We start from the raw sequence: 15,511 nt of genomic DNA, 5'->3' as shown, positions 1-15,511 counted from the left end.
TTATTTGGCCGAACGAACTTTGAAATACCCCTGTTTTCTTTTAATACTATGATGAACTGAAATTGGAAGCACTCCAATTACTGCCTCTTTGCCAACAGTTACTTTATCCTCAATATTATGGAAATGTAAAACTATTAGTAGCAAATTTCTGTGATTTTCTTAAATAAGAAATCTGAAATTCATCATACGCGTCTAATTTCCTGGTTAAATTACCTACATAATAGACTTTGTTACATTTTACTGGATCTATTCCAACAAGAACAAAGTCTCACTACTCTGGGAATTTATCAATGAAACCAACTTCTGTCTCTGATCTTCTCTTCCAAGATGTCAGAAAAATTATTGTTAAACTCGGCTGTCAAGAGATCTTCAAGACGATGATGAAGGTCTTCATCACCGGTTTGGTCCTATGTGTTAACTTTTTAGTATCTTTTCTTGCTTTTGATGCTCTTAAGGTATCATTTCCAAACTTTACTTCCTTCTTGGCTGGGAGTTTTGGCTTTTACTTCTGTTCTTTCTGTTTATGTTCAAGCTTTTCTTGAGTGTCCATTGCAATCATGCATCTTCCCTGCTTTCTGCTTTTAGCTGTCTCCTTCCTCTCTCCTGCTTTTGTTTTGTTTGTTTGTTTGTTTGTATGGTGTTTTAACGTTGCACTCCTGCTTTTGGAAATGGTCGAATATTCTCAGGAGAAAACTGCTGTTGTGATGATGGTGCAGGTTGTTGTGCTTGTAGGTGGAGAAAACCCTCCTGGTCAACCCTGTTTATATCTTTCTTCGCATAGTCATGTTCTACCTGAACCACCCTTTTCTCAAAACTCCCGAAGTTTATTTCTATAGCGGCAGCAGCAGCATCCCTTGTCCAATTGGTTCTCTTCTTATACTCACGTTCCATGATAGGCTCTAAGGAACTAGAATCATTCTGAAGTAAAGGATAGGCTATTTTTTTGTAATAGGGGTCCTATGATGGGTTTATGAAGTGCTTTATAAGGTAATGACGGGGCTAATGAATGAATACATAAAATGTATCATAAATATTGTTAGTGAAAATCTTTTGTTTCTTAGTCGGAATTTATAATTAGTAAAGCATTCGCTAGGAGGGATGATTCGGACACGTCCGAATCATCACTTTACTAGACTGTCCGAACCATCCCTCACGGCTCACAGATCATAACTATTTGATGACATCCGTGACCCTCTAACCCTCAGCCTTATGTCCTTTGAGATTAGGTAACAGCTACATCTTCGTCATACAGTACAAATTCACAACTATACTGATCATCAACTTCCTTATCATATTCATGACACCAGACCTTACGATTCAAAAGTCAAAAAATTACATAGGAAATGAGAAAAACCACAAAATTTAACCTGTATACTAAAAGTATGCGGTATCTCTCAGCCGCCAAAGTCCATGTGTCAATAGTAAACAAACTCGCTATTTCACGCGATTTTTCGGAGCTGAGGGCCCTTACGTTTTCCAGGAAATGTACTGCCCGGACCATCCCACTGTCCGAATCATCACCGCTCTCCCCTACCAAATAGTCAGTAGATTTTGAAATAGTTGATTTAAAAATAATTACATTAATTTCGTTTCGTGTGTACCATAGGAGAATTAAGTTTTATATTTTTCATCGAGCTTCAATGAAGTGAATTTCTTATTTTTACTTTTTGCTGTGTCTACTACATAGCCTGGCCAACTTGTTTGTCGTTTATTTGTAGATTTGATCAGAAACACTCTTTTTTGTCTTTAGTGTTCCGCATAAGTTTTGTCTATGTCTGTCATAGTCTTTACATCTTTAACAACAGTGTAATTTTTTATTTCATCTATGTTGATCATTACATCGACGAGGAATTCTGATTCCTGAATCAACTTCGCTAATATCTCTGTGTTTACAACTATTTCTTCCGATTTGTCTTCAATGAGTTTTTTTGTGAATTTTTTGTTCGGGCCTCTTGCAAGTTATACAGATATAGGCTACAATACGTTTTCACTCCGAAGTATGGGTGTGTATATTTGTCCTCAATACCTGAAAATTTATAGCGGAACCGTGTATCACATATTTTACAGCAGGTTCCTCCGTCATCAACTTCAGAGCGAGCAATGCCCGCAACTCGCAAGTTGCTGACTCTCCCTCGATTTGGGTTGATTCATCCTCCTCTATTTTTTCTTTGGTGTTCCATCTTTCGATAATAATGAGATAATGTTCGTATGATAGTTTGACCTTCCCTCTACTTGATTTAATTTCTATAGTATTTATTTTCTCTTTTTCTTTCCTCTTCGTATTCATTTTGAACATTGCACAAGGCAAGTATACTCAATTTATACAAAGCACTTTACACAGAACAGTACACTCGACAAGAAAACTGAAGATACAGTTTTCATTAGCTTTCGTTCATCCAATTTCCCATTTGTTTTTACTGAAAAGACATAATATCGCTAAATTTACTCTAAAATATGAAAATATACTGCAAATTATATCATATAATTTAAAACTTCAAAGCAAAACCATTCAGATACTTAAAAACACGATTTATGTCCGAAGTAATTGGAATTTCTCAGATGGATTCGTTCATAGAGATCTGGTAGATAGAATGTGAATTTCTGATTTTAGTACTATGTATCACGACGACAATATTTACTCGTTTTGCTTCATGAACGGGGATATATTGCTTCATTGTATGTGGTGAATGCAATTATTTTAGTTTCTACAAACTTATGTTTGTATTCCAAAGCGATTAAAGTTAGCTGACGTCAATGGCAGTCAATGTTGCGACGGCTAAGGTATTTTGAACAAATCTAGTTGCATCCGCAAAAGCGTTTTCTATGATGTGAGGAGGAGCCCTAGAACTTCGAGCGGGAAAGCGCAAGTCACTGGATACTGGCTAACGTAACGGATTTCACACTTTGATTACTTTGACGTTGACATGGATCGAATGCTAGTTGTTGTTTACAAAGCTACTCTCTTTAAACATAAATCTTAATCAAGGTTAAAGTAGCATGTCAGCTCAAAGATTTTCTGGCTATATGCTCCCATTACAAAGCAGTTCGTAGAAGCCTACAGCCCTACACGACTGCATTTCTTTGCCACGAGGCTGAAAGATCTCCCACGATATAAAACTTTAATTGCCTGTGCAATGCATATTGAGTTATTTGTGGTAATAAATATTTTTACTTAACACAGCTTTTTTCGTGAATGATTTGTGGATGAAACCCGATTTTCAAAAGTAAACATTATATCAAGAGAGCAAGAATGACCGCACCCTGTGTCTAAAATTTTCCCCGTCTTTTTACAATCTTTGAATGCTACCTACGGCAACTGTCGAATGTAATCAAGATTAGGGTATGAATTTCTTAGAGAATTAACTTGATTATTATGATCCTTCAAATTTTATCTAGCATAGTGCAGCACGATCTTGGCAGTCATATCAAATCGCGCAAGCATAGGCCTATCGATAGAGATACTTAATTCATTATATTTTCTTCTGCCTTTTCCCCGTCACAAGTCCGCCACCAGTACTATAATTCTCTCTCTCTCTCTCTCTCTCTCTCTCTCTCTCTCTCTCTCTCCACTTCTAAAACATACTTTAAAAATATATATATTACCACTCAATGTCCGAAAGAAAATATAATGAAATTAAGTAGTTATAAATAAGCCTAAGCTTTCACATGAACAGATTTTGCTCCTCTCTCTCTCTCCTCTCTCTCTCTCTCTCTCTCTCTCTCTCTCTCTCTCTCTCTCTCTCTCTCCACTTTTAAAACACATTTGAAAAAATATTATCACTCAATTTCTCAAAGTAAATATAATGAATTAAGTATTCCAAAAGAGGCCTATGGCTCTCTCTCGTCTCTCTCTCTCTCTCTCTCTCTCTCTCTCTCTCTCTCTCTCTCTCTCTCTCTCTCACTTTTGAAACATTTGAAAAAATACTATCACTTAATCTCTTAAAGTAAATAAAATGAATTAAGTATCTCTATCGATAGGTCTCTGCTTGCGCGCTCTCTCTCTCTATAGTCATAATATTTCATTCCTTATTGTATTGTTCCTCACGATTTCCACAAGTACTGCCCAAATTTTAAAACCCTTTCTCTCATTGTTTAAGATCCGTCTTTAATTACGTATGAATTTTACATCAGTTTAGTGTTAAACATTACTAATAAATAAGGTTTCACAGTAGGTTTTAAAAAAGGATGATCGATATTCTACCTTGAACTGACGTTACCAAAACAATATTAACGATTAATATAGAGCCTGTTTCTACATTAAAGTGTAAATGATTATAGGACCTCAACAGTATCTTTATGGTGCAAAGTTGATGGAAATCTAGATAGCAGCAAACGCTATGATTTTGAAGCTCCGCCCCCTTTCAAGAGTTGCCAGGTGTGGCATTATTGAACAATATATGTCCGAAGATTAAAAAAAACTGTATCTTAACTTTCCTTGCCGAGTGTACCTACTGCTCGCATAACCGCTACTCATATCTATATAGTAGCTTACCCTAGTCCTCAAAACAGTTTGCTGATATGTTAGCTTTAATGAATTTTTTTTATTATAAATCTAATCTGCGGATACTACTTTTAACACAGTATAACTTACTCAATTTCAGATGCAGCAATTTTCTATATCTCATTTTCAAAATCATGAGCATTAGAATAAATGGAAGAGCAGTATCTATCTGCTGAGGTAGACTTACAGAGAGCACAGCAGCAAAAGAAAATAGGAAAATTACTATATGTAAAATAGTTAATGCTAAGGTCATGCGTATCAACGCACGCACCCCCACGCATGAGCGGAAATTGGTAGTTAGCAACAGCTTACGTCAGTAATCCGTAAATGTTCTGTAAAAGACACGACAAATCGTGGACGTACGGTGACGGGTCGGCCGGGTGCTGTGCACCACCCAGGGGAATGCCGTAGGCCACTCCTGTTTTGAAATGTTCAAAACAAGTCGTGGGTGGTCACGCCACCTGTCACCTGACGTAGCTCCAGGCGTTGCACGTGGGACCCACGGCGACTGCAAAGGGGTAGGCACTGGGCTCAATGGCATTGTTCGCCGCTGCGGTTTTCTACTTGACACGAAGAACGTGGGCCTCCTCATTGCGCGGTAGCCTACGGGGAAACCGACTGGCACGTTTACAACCCTGTACGACGTGCCAACGCTGTAGTGAGGTATAAAAAAGGTCAGGTCGGCACCTTTAGGTCAGCAGTGCCATATAAGACATACAAAACTATCTCAATACAATAAATCATTGTAAATAAGAAGTTTTTGTATTCACTTTGAAAGTAGCAAACAAACATCAAAGTCTACACATATGAAATGAAAAAAAAAAAAACACGACAAAATAATGTATGACCAAAATATACACATAGGACAAAAGCAAAAATTTTCAATTCAAACTACAAAACTACATCTGAGAAAAAAAAAGGGGGAACTCTAATACTTGGTGCTTTTACATTCCTCTCTCTCTCTCCCTCCATCCTCTAGCTCTAGCTTCATCGAGAATTTATAGTGTGTGTATATATATATATATATATATATATTATATATATATATATATATAGATATATATATATATATATATACATATATATATATATATATATATATATATATATATATGGATTAAGTGTTTACATAATAAAAAATATGGAATGTTAGTCCATATATATAAAAGTCTAAAACTAAAGAGGTCAACCAGATTGCTTGCAGGAATGTGATCAGACTAGAGACGCTAAAGATGACGTATACAATAAGTATGTAGGCTAAGATAACATGCCGTCACCTGTAGTCATTCAATTGTTTATAAACATTAGTCCAAGCTCCCTGCTTGAGACAACTACCCCGACCTATAATTCAAACGGCCTACGTGATCTGTAGCGTGTCTCATTTTGATTGTGTGTTCGTATGAAACTATGTCATTTGTATGTATGTTCATATGTTCGAACTACTGTCTGTTCCTTCATAACTTGTAACAGAGATGGTAGACGAGGAGAACAGAGTTAGCTATCGTCATTAGAAGACCTGTACCTCTTTACCTAAGCTTTATCATGTAGAGGAATAGGATTAGCCATCATCATTGGCAGAAGCGATCAAGCTATCGTTATTAGAAGACCTGTACCTCTTTACCTAAGCTTTATCATGTAGAGGAATAGGATTAGCCATCATCATTGGCAGAAGCGATCAAGCTATCGTTATTAGAAGCACTTGTACAATCATATCTGATCTTCAGCATGTAAAACTTCAGAAGAATACATATAGTTTTATATTTCGTGTTTTCTACAAGAACCTCCTCACCATGAGTTTAACACATCGTCGTCATAACCAACAAGATAATACCGACTTCGTAAATAAATGATCTACACAAACCCCCAGACACTCCATTGAAGATGGAAGTGCAATACCAACCGACTTAGCGTAAGATTATCGCTAGTCTAACATTACCTCATAGGGCGCCTTATCATACAAGGCACAAGCCCTAATATTGGTGGCCAGCGTACCAGAAGAACTCTACAACGTCCTACGAAGAAAAACCAGAATAATAAATCATGTATCATAAGAAGTCAACGACGACGGAAGCAGCAGATTCTTCAAGCCAACATAGTATCATCGTTAGTGAGCGACTTCAGAAAACAACAAGAACTCTTTAACGACGACGAAAGCAAGAGATTCTTCAAGCAACATAGTATCATCGTTAGTGAATAACTTCAAGAAACAAAACCGACGTGTCCTTTTTCCTACGACAACGCAAGCTTCGTCTCTCATTAGAATCATTCAAGAAAACATCGTTAGTGAGCGTTTCCGGCACTCCAAGAAACAAACCGAACGCGTCTGCAGCATCGGATCTTTCAAGGGCTCGAATCATCGAAACACGCGCACGGGGGAAACTGAAGCCAAACCAGGTCATCCGCTAAATAGAGAAGGAGGACCAAGGCCGTGTGTCGTTATCGGAACACCGTGACTTCCCACAAAAGCAAGCTAAGTACAATTTTTTATTCATTTGGAGTAACTTTGAGTGTTTCCTTTGCAGGTCGAATTTCGTTATTCCTGTGGCTGAAGTTACGAGACATTCTTAATCTTATTTTTTTTTACAGAAATTATCTACATCATTGAGATATTGCTACTGCGAGTTTTTATCTTTGAGTGTCTGTTTCCAGAAGTTCTACTGAAATATCATAATCATATACTATGTTAATTTTATCATATTGGGTGATTATTAATCCCTTACGTAACAAATCATATTAAACAGTGAATATGCGTTTACGCAGTGGACGTCTGTATTTATATACAGAATGCATGGATAGGGTCGTTAAGCACCGAGTGATTAGAAAACACACAAAAAAAAAAGTGGAACACCCGTACAAATCTATATAAATTAGAGGTAACACTATTTCGGGTCATGACAATAAATGCTCCTTTGCAAAGTCCCGCTCGCAGTTTTAGCCTTGAGTTTTTTGAGTTATATAAAATATCGAACCTCAATGACTCAACTTAACTTTAAAAATATGGCTGGATTGCAAGGAATAACATGTCTGTAAAAAACTTTCATCAGGCTAAATGTGCTGACCAGGATCCCTCACTATTTCAAATTTTAGCAAAGAATGAAGTACAAACAGTTAATATTGAATGCAGTAGTGATAACTGTCTTATTAGTAATCGCTCAGTTCCTAATAGTTCGTCATTCATTGCTTTATACGTAACCAGCAACATAATGCTAAAAACACACATACGTTGCGATGGTAATAAAGAGAAGGATCTTAATTATTACAAAAAAAAAATAGAAACAGTAGCCCGTTCAGAATCAAACAAGCAAACTCGGTGACTGTGTCACCTAGTCAAGCGGTCAAGGTCAGTCAAAAACTGCCGAAGTGTTCAAAGCATAGCAAATTCCATACAATAAGCGACTCTAGCAGAGTGGGGAAAAGCGATGTTGGTTGGGTTCATACATACCGATATCTTTTTGAATTAAAAAACAAGGATTTTTCCTATGAAACACACGACCGTATAAAGTAATCAGAGCCGTTTTTTTCTTTTTTTTTTTTAATACGTAAGTTATTATAAGTAGTGGTAAAGGATAAAGAGCCGACTGTACGCGCCGTAAAAATTAGAATATCTTGTTTATTCCTTTAGTACACGTAATATCCTGTATTTACGGACTCACCGTCTGTTGTTCGAACTTCCCTAATGAGAAGTCCGGATAAGCGAGCGTTTACAGATACCTCTATAGTTATAAAAAACATTGATCTGTATCTAGTGTAATTGTAAGATTCATCTAGGGGTATACAAAATATTAAGACTTTACATCCTGCAAAATAAGGCGTGTTTATCAAAGGGAAATCCTATAAACCTTCAAACATATTAAAATCCGTTTGAACAAAAATGAGACAGTTAATCAAATAATAACTTATATAAAGGAACTATACATTTGTTCCTCAAATAAATCGTAACATTGTTCAAATGACCAAGCATGAAATTGTCGTTTTATTTTTTTTTGATCCACAACCGCAGTCGCACTTTGCACGCAAAATCTCGAGAAGCATGCACCCTCGAATATCGTAGTGCGTGTAAAAAGACTTTACTGGGAAATGAAATTTTAATCCTTCCCGACACTCTGAAATATAACGATTTCCGCGAACAAAGCCCTAAAAGTATACATATCGTGGATACGGAAGTTATAAATATCGCATTTTTTATTGTTGCTAATTTTAATCACGCCCAACCAGTCGTGGATGAATCTCTCTGATAATCTATCTAAAGTAATATCCGTAAAGTCATTCAAGCAGAGGTGATTCAGCCGAATTTTTTTTTATCTTCTACCTGAATACCAGGAAGTTTCTCCACTAGCGAGTGATCTCTGGGAGAAAAACGGATGTCATTGAAAACAAAATACGGTCTAAGGACAAACATAAAGCTATATACGTACCTTCGTGTAGAACCCCAATGAAATTTCAAAATAGAGATAAATGACGAAGTTGAAAAATGTTAGTAATAGGAGTCATTAGGAAATCAAATAAGCCCATATAATTTTTCCCTCAAACGTCATGCCATAAAAGATCGGACTTGGCGTATCTGCGTAGATTTCTGTCGCTTAAACAAGGAAACGACTCCCGATAGTTTCCAGTGCCATGTACCGATGACATCTTATCTCTGTTAGGTTAGGAAATAAATTTTTCCCAGCTTGGACTTACTTAAAAGCTTTTACCAGATACCATTACCTAAGTGATTGTACCTCATACTCCGTTTTCAGCACACTCAGGGACATTATCAATTTTTTACGTATGCCTCCGGCTTACGTTGCGCCCCAATTACAAAATATAGTGTTTGGAGACTTTTAGGGATACCCTACATGCTTATATGGTTGGTCTTGTAATCTTTCTAATACCTTTAAGAAGTACAATTCACATAAAGTAGAAGCTAGTGCTACCAGAGACAAAGACAAATAATCTCGGAGTAAAATATCTAAATGTGAGTTTTTTAAAACCGAACATGTTGATCTAGGTTTTTATGTGTCTAGTCAAGGTCTTAAAAGTAGTCCCATGGTAAGGTGTCGGCTATTCATAACTTTCGTACTTATTAACGTAAAAGGGGGATACAGCACTTTTGCGCTGTAGTGGGTATTACAATCGTATGTAAATATTTAACTCTTTCAATCATGACAGCTCCTTTAACAGATCTTACGAAGAAGAGCGTAAATTTATTATGGTCTGAAAGCATCAACAGGCGTTCGATATCTTAAAAGCGGAAAATGCAGCTCACCTAACTTAAAAATCCCTGATTTAAATAAAGAATTTTTTTATTGCAACAGACGCCTCAGACCAAAGGGTAAGAGGGATACTACTTCAGTAATATGATAAACAGTTCTTCCCTATAGCTTTTTATTCACGTAAACTAAAGCCCTCTGAAAGTAAATATGCAGTAATAGGCAAGGAAGGGCTAGGTATCTTTAACACTAGTACATTTTAAGTTCATAATCTATGGCTATCCTGATAAAGTCCGTACTGAACATGAGTCCTTTACCGAGTTTTTCAAAGGCTTTAATCACAGTCCAAAAGGAACTCTGTGACAAATGATCATTCAGGTTATTGGAGCCAAGATAAGATCTACCTGGGAAAGCAAATATCATAGCTGACGCATTATCCCGCAATCCCGCACCATACAGCAAAGAACCCTTAATTGGACTAAAAGATATAGAAACATCCGTGCCTATTGTTAAAACCGTATCTAAACAAGAAAATTCCTTAACCCAAGAGATCGCGAGCATTGAATATCTGGGTCGGAGCGCAGAACTGTTACAAACTGAACAAAGCAAGTGTCAACAGCGATAAGCAAAACAATAAACACCAAACAATAAACACTTCGAAACGGAAACAGGGTCAGTGGCTAGGCAAAAACAATAAACACTTCGAGCAGAAACCCTAAAGCAAAAGTATATTTATAGTATGTGTATCAGAATAATGTAATCAAATGTAATGTGTTCTATGTAGGTCTGTGACGAGAAAAACCCGAAGAACACAGCAGATGACTAAACGACCAGGTATTAGTATAATCTCTTTCATACCAATCGTCATAAACATGGTTGCATTCCGTCATCCCAGTGGTTCCCTAGTATGTCACAGAAAGCCAAATCACTGTTTTACTGGCCGACAATGCTTACAGATATAAAAAGCACATAACTGATTGTAACACTGTCATGAAAACAAGGACACACTAAGACACCTGTCAGTTAAGGGCCTATCCTGTGCCAAATCAATCCTTGAAAGAATATACGTAGAATTATTAACGGAATACGAGTCTGACAGAGGGAATAAACACTTCTTAGTGTTTAATAGTTCCTTGACACGTTATATAGAATTAATAGCACTAAAAAACAAACACCGCAATGGAGTGCGTTAGGAATATTTATGAGTGCTAAATCAGTAAACATGGAATTCAACACATAATAATCTGTGACTCGGGTGGTGTAAATCAATAATAATCTCCTTAACACGTTGTGTGAATTCCTTTCCATTAAGAAAACCCAATAATATATATACAACCCAGAGTCAATCGGTTTGGTAGAATACCGGATAATTAAATAGGAAGTGTCAATGTCTTACGAGTTACAACTCGTGATATTGGATCGAACTGGATTTATAGCGGTTCTCGCGTTTTAAATACCTTTTTATCATTTATATCTGTATCTATAGAATTGATGCCGCAAGTAGCCTTATACGGTACGCCGCTAGAACACTTTTCCACATATTCAGACACCCATTAATTTATCAAATATATATATATATAAATAAATAAATAAATATAAAAAAATAAAATAAATATGGATACAAGTGGAGTCAATATAATACACTCCGTAAGAAGTCGGAAGGGTTACAAATTATAATAAAAAAGGAATCACGATAAAATCAATAAGCAAAACGTAACCATAGATTAATTAAAAATCCAAATATATGCGTATATATTTAGCAATGACATATAAGCTAAAAGTTCAAATACATATTCCAAAACCTACTGACATATTGTCTGTCCCGGTGATTTATATTCGTAGTCAATGAAAAAAAAAAAAATAATAATAATAAATAAATAAATAAATAAATAAAATAAAATAAAAGAGATTTTAAAGTCAGGAAGTCTAGAAGTGAAAATGTTATCTATGAAATAATCCTATATGAATTTTATACAGGGCTATAATATATATGAATTTGTATGGAACCTTTTTCATATAGTTTGAATAAGGAATATTTAATTTCACATAATTACAATTATGCAGATTTCCACATGAAACTAATATATTGTTCAATTTTGGTACTGTTTTTTTTTTCAGACATTCTTTTCGTGTGGGTCGAGTATTAAAAGATAATAAATTTATCCTAAAGTCGTATTTATTACAGCAAGTAACGTAACTCTTAGCTGGCTGAGAGCAATCTCCTGCCAAGTGACGACGTCATCATTGCCGTATCAGTATTTGTTCCTTTTAACCTCAATAATCTGCTTACACAGGCTTCATCTCGCGCTTGCAAAAGCAGATTGACTGGAGAAAGGACTGCCTAGCCCGAACTTCTCATGGGCATGGCAGACGTTAGGTACAAGTGTCTATCGGTGTGGGCAATGCAACTTTAGCTAAGGAGTTGCAATCATTTTAAAAATAATAACAAAATAAGCAAATAGAATTTCTATAACAACAAAATGAATTAATTTTTCTGAACCTCATAGACATTTAGAAGTATCAAGATATATATGTCAAATATTTACTTGCAACATTAGCCTATTACATTTCAAGTAAAACATTCATGGGAAAATGTCACATTTTCTTGAAAAAACCCAAAGTTTATTTAGAAATTCGTTACATAGTGGGTTTTTTTCGTTGCATCTCCTACCTATTAATAAAGTTTTTAAAATTAACCTCGAGGATGCGCGCGAGAATATTGAATATGAAACTTTTTGTTAGGGCACATAGGATCAGATTTTATCACAACTTAATTTCAGTTAGCACGAGAAATACAGAATCATGATTAATCTTCTCTTTGACTCTTATGTTGCCTGGTAATCTTACAAATAGCTCCGTTTCACACTTCTTTGTCTAGTAACTTACTACCAGTAATATCGAATTTTCTTTGGGATTCGTATTGAATATGCTGTTTTTTTTTTATAATTATGGATATTTTTTTACAGTCATCATAGACCTGGATAGGTTCACTCATTGTTAATGCCATGGATAAAAAAGTTTGTACTCTTTGAATTCCAAAATATCAGCGAATTCATGTGGGTAAGTCTGTCTAAATGGCTATCTCCCCTCCCGTATTTGGATGTTGTCTGAATTTACTTTGCCTTTGTGACAAGTATAATTTCACTTGCAGGCTGATTAATGGAACCTGGTTACAGTATCCTGCAGTACGAGAGTTTCACATCGCAACTTCAAAAAATCGTTCGTCGCAGCGGACGACTACAGTCAAGTAACGACCGCCTACAATGTGAAAGGAATAAGCACCATCATGGACTTCTTCGACCACACTATATCTCGTCGTTAATCTCGACCGACACCCGTATCTCGTCGTTAATCTTCGTTTTAATGCGGAACGCTCCGGCGGCTGTCGGAATCGACTACGAAAGGGGGACATACTTCCGACAATTACGACCCGAAGGATATTCAAACTCTACTTTGCTGGCGAAGGACTCGTGCTGGGGATGTTTTTTATTCATCGCGAACGTAATCGTGTAGCTTAGGATGCAGAGAATAAGTATGAGCGCAAAAATAGAACGTTGGACCGCCCAGGCAAATTTTCCCCTTGTTTTAACCCTGTGAAATAGGCCGTTTCATTGGGCTATAGGTGGTTGTCCTGGAACTGTGTAATGGACGAAAAGTTGTTCGAACGCTAGTAAAAGTGAAGTAGTATAACCTCGTCATGTATCCTATATATATAAAGTATCATGTATCCTATATATATTGATCATAAATAACAGAGTCGAAATATATCTTTGCGTGTACGCAATAGGAATCTCTTATATAAATGATCATAAATAACAGAATCTAAATATATCTTTGCGTGTATGCAATAGGAATCTATTTAAAGTGCACATATATTAATCATAATTATATGAATCCATATACATATGTATAAACAAATCAGGTAGCCTATAATCAATCTGTTACCTTTTATCTTACCAATATCTGCAGTTATATATGAGTTAGTATATTGATTAATGAATCAGTCAGCATAAACATTAATAATGTTATCAATTCATATATGAAAATTTTTATCAGTTAAATATGTTTTTATCATATTAATCTCAATTCTATGCAATTATCAGAGTACATTAGTATTTTCTGTAGCATATGTATCTTAATGAGATGAAGTGAAAAACTGTATCATTATATATCCTGTGATCACTATTATTTACCAATATCATTGTTTTATATTTTATTACTTGAATCAATTCATGTACACAATGAATTTTTATTTACTTATATATATATATTCACATAGTGTCTGTATCACACTCCTATAAGTCAAATGCAGTCAAGTTGAGTATTCAGTAGCTGGTTTTGGTAGGCTGACCGAGCTGATGTAAGTGTTTACATAATAAAAATGGAATGTTAGTCCATATATATAAAAGTCTAAAACTAAAGAGGTCAACCAGATTGCTTGCAGGAATGTGATCAGACTAGAGACGCTAAAGATGACGTATACAATAAGTATGTAGGCTAAGATAACATGCCATCACCTGTCATTCAATTGTTTATATAAACATTAGTCCAAGCTCCCTGCTTGAGACAACCTACCCCGACCTATAATTCAAACGGCCTACGTGATCTGTAGCAAGTGTCTCATTTTGATTGTGTGTTCGTATGAAACTATGTCATTTGTATGTATGTCATATGTTCGAACTACTGTCTGTTCCTTCATAACTTGTAACAGAGATGTAGACAGGCAGAACAGAGTTAGCTATCGTCATTAGAAGACCTGTACCTCTTTACCTAAGCTTTATCATGTAGAGGAATAGATTAGCCATCATCATTGGCAGAATCGATCAAGCTATCGTTATTAGAAGACTTGTACTCATATCTGATCTTCAGCATGTAAAACTTCAGAAGAATACATATAGTTTTATATTTCGTGTTTTCTACAAGAACCTCCTCACCATGAGTTTAACACATCGTCGTAATAACCAACAAGATAATACCGACTTCGTAAATGATCTACAAACCCCCAGACACTCCATTGAAGATGGAAGTGCAATACCAACCGACTTAGCGTAAGATTATCGCTAGTCTAACATTACCTCATAGGGCGCCTTATCATACAAGGCAATAGCCCTAAAATATATATATATATATATATATATATATATATATATATATATATATATATATATATATATATATATATATATATATATATATATATATATACACACACATATATATACGTATATATTGAATGTTAAGTGTCTTTTAAGTATATATTTATATTGTTAAGTATTTTCAAGTATCGTTATAATTCTGGTTATTTTATATCAGGTACTCATTGAAGTATCTCTTCTGTCTATTTTTCTGTTATTTTATATTTTTCAATTCATTTCCTTTTCATTGTGTAGTTTTTGAGTTGAAATAGTTTCATATTTTACTTAAAGTGTAATTGATGTGTGTTTTGGTGCACATTAAGTGCTCTAGGGTTAGTATGGGGCTCTTGTAGTGCATTTTTATTTCATTAGTTTTGTGTGACTACGAATGAACCTTATTTCAACAGTTGTTATCTAAGTTCCTAAGGCTGCTGTTTTGTTCAATCCATGATGATTCAGAACAGGGGCGAATACTTCTTGCTGCATGGAGTTGACAAGAGGAACCGCAAGCTCTGTTTACAGGCTGGCCCTCTTGTACCCTACGGCCCCGCAACGTTGGGCATGGTACCGATGTGAAGTTGACGTAAGTCCACAACGTAGAATGTTACACTCTTGGCAATCAGTGCGCCGTGCTTTGCAACGCAAAATCTTGGGGTTGTGTAGGATTTCGCGGGGTCAGTTCT

The sequence above is a fragment of the Macrobrachium nipponense genome, chromosome 19 (assembly GCF_015104395.2).
Source record: "Macrobrachium nipponense isolate FS-2020 chromosome 19, ASM1510439v2, whole genome shotgun sequence".
Lineage (NCBI taxonomy): Eukaryota > Metazoa > Arthropoda > Malacostraca > Decapoda > Palaemonidae > Macrobrachium > Macrobrachium nipponense.
The sequence above is the reverse complement of the archived record's forward strand: the minus strand, read 5'-3'. Positions refer to the sequence as shown.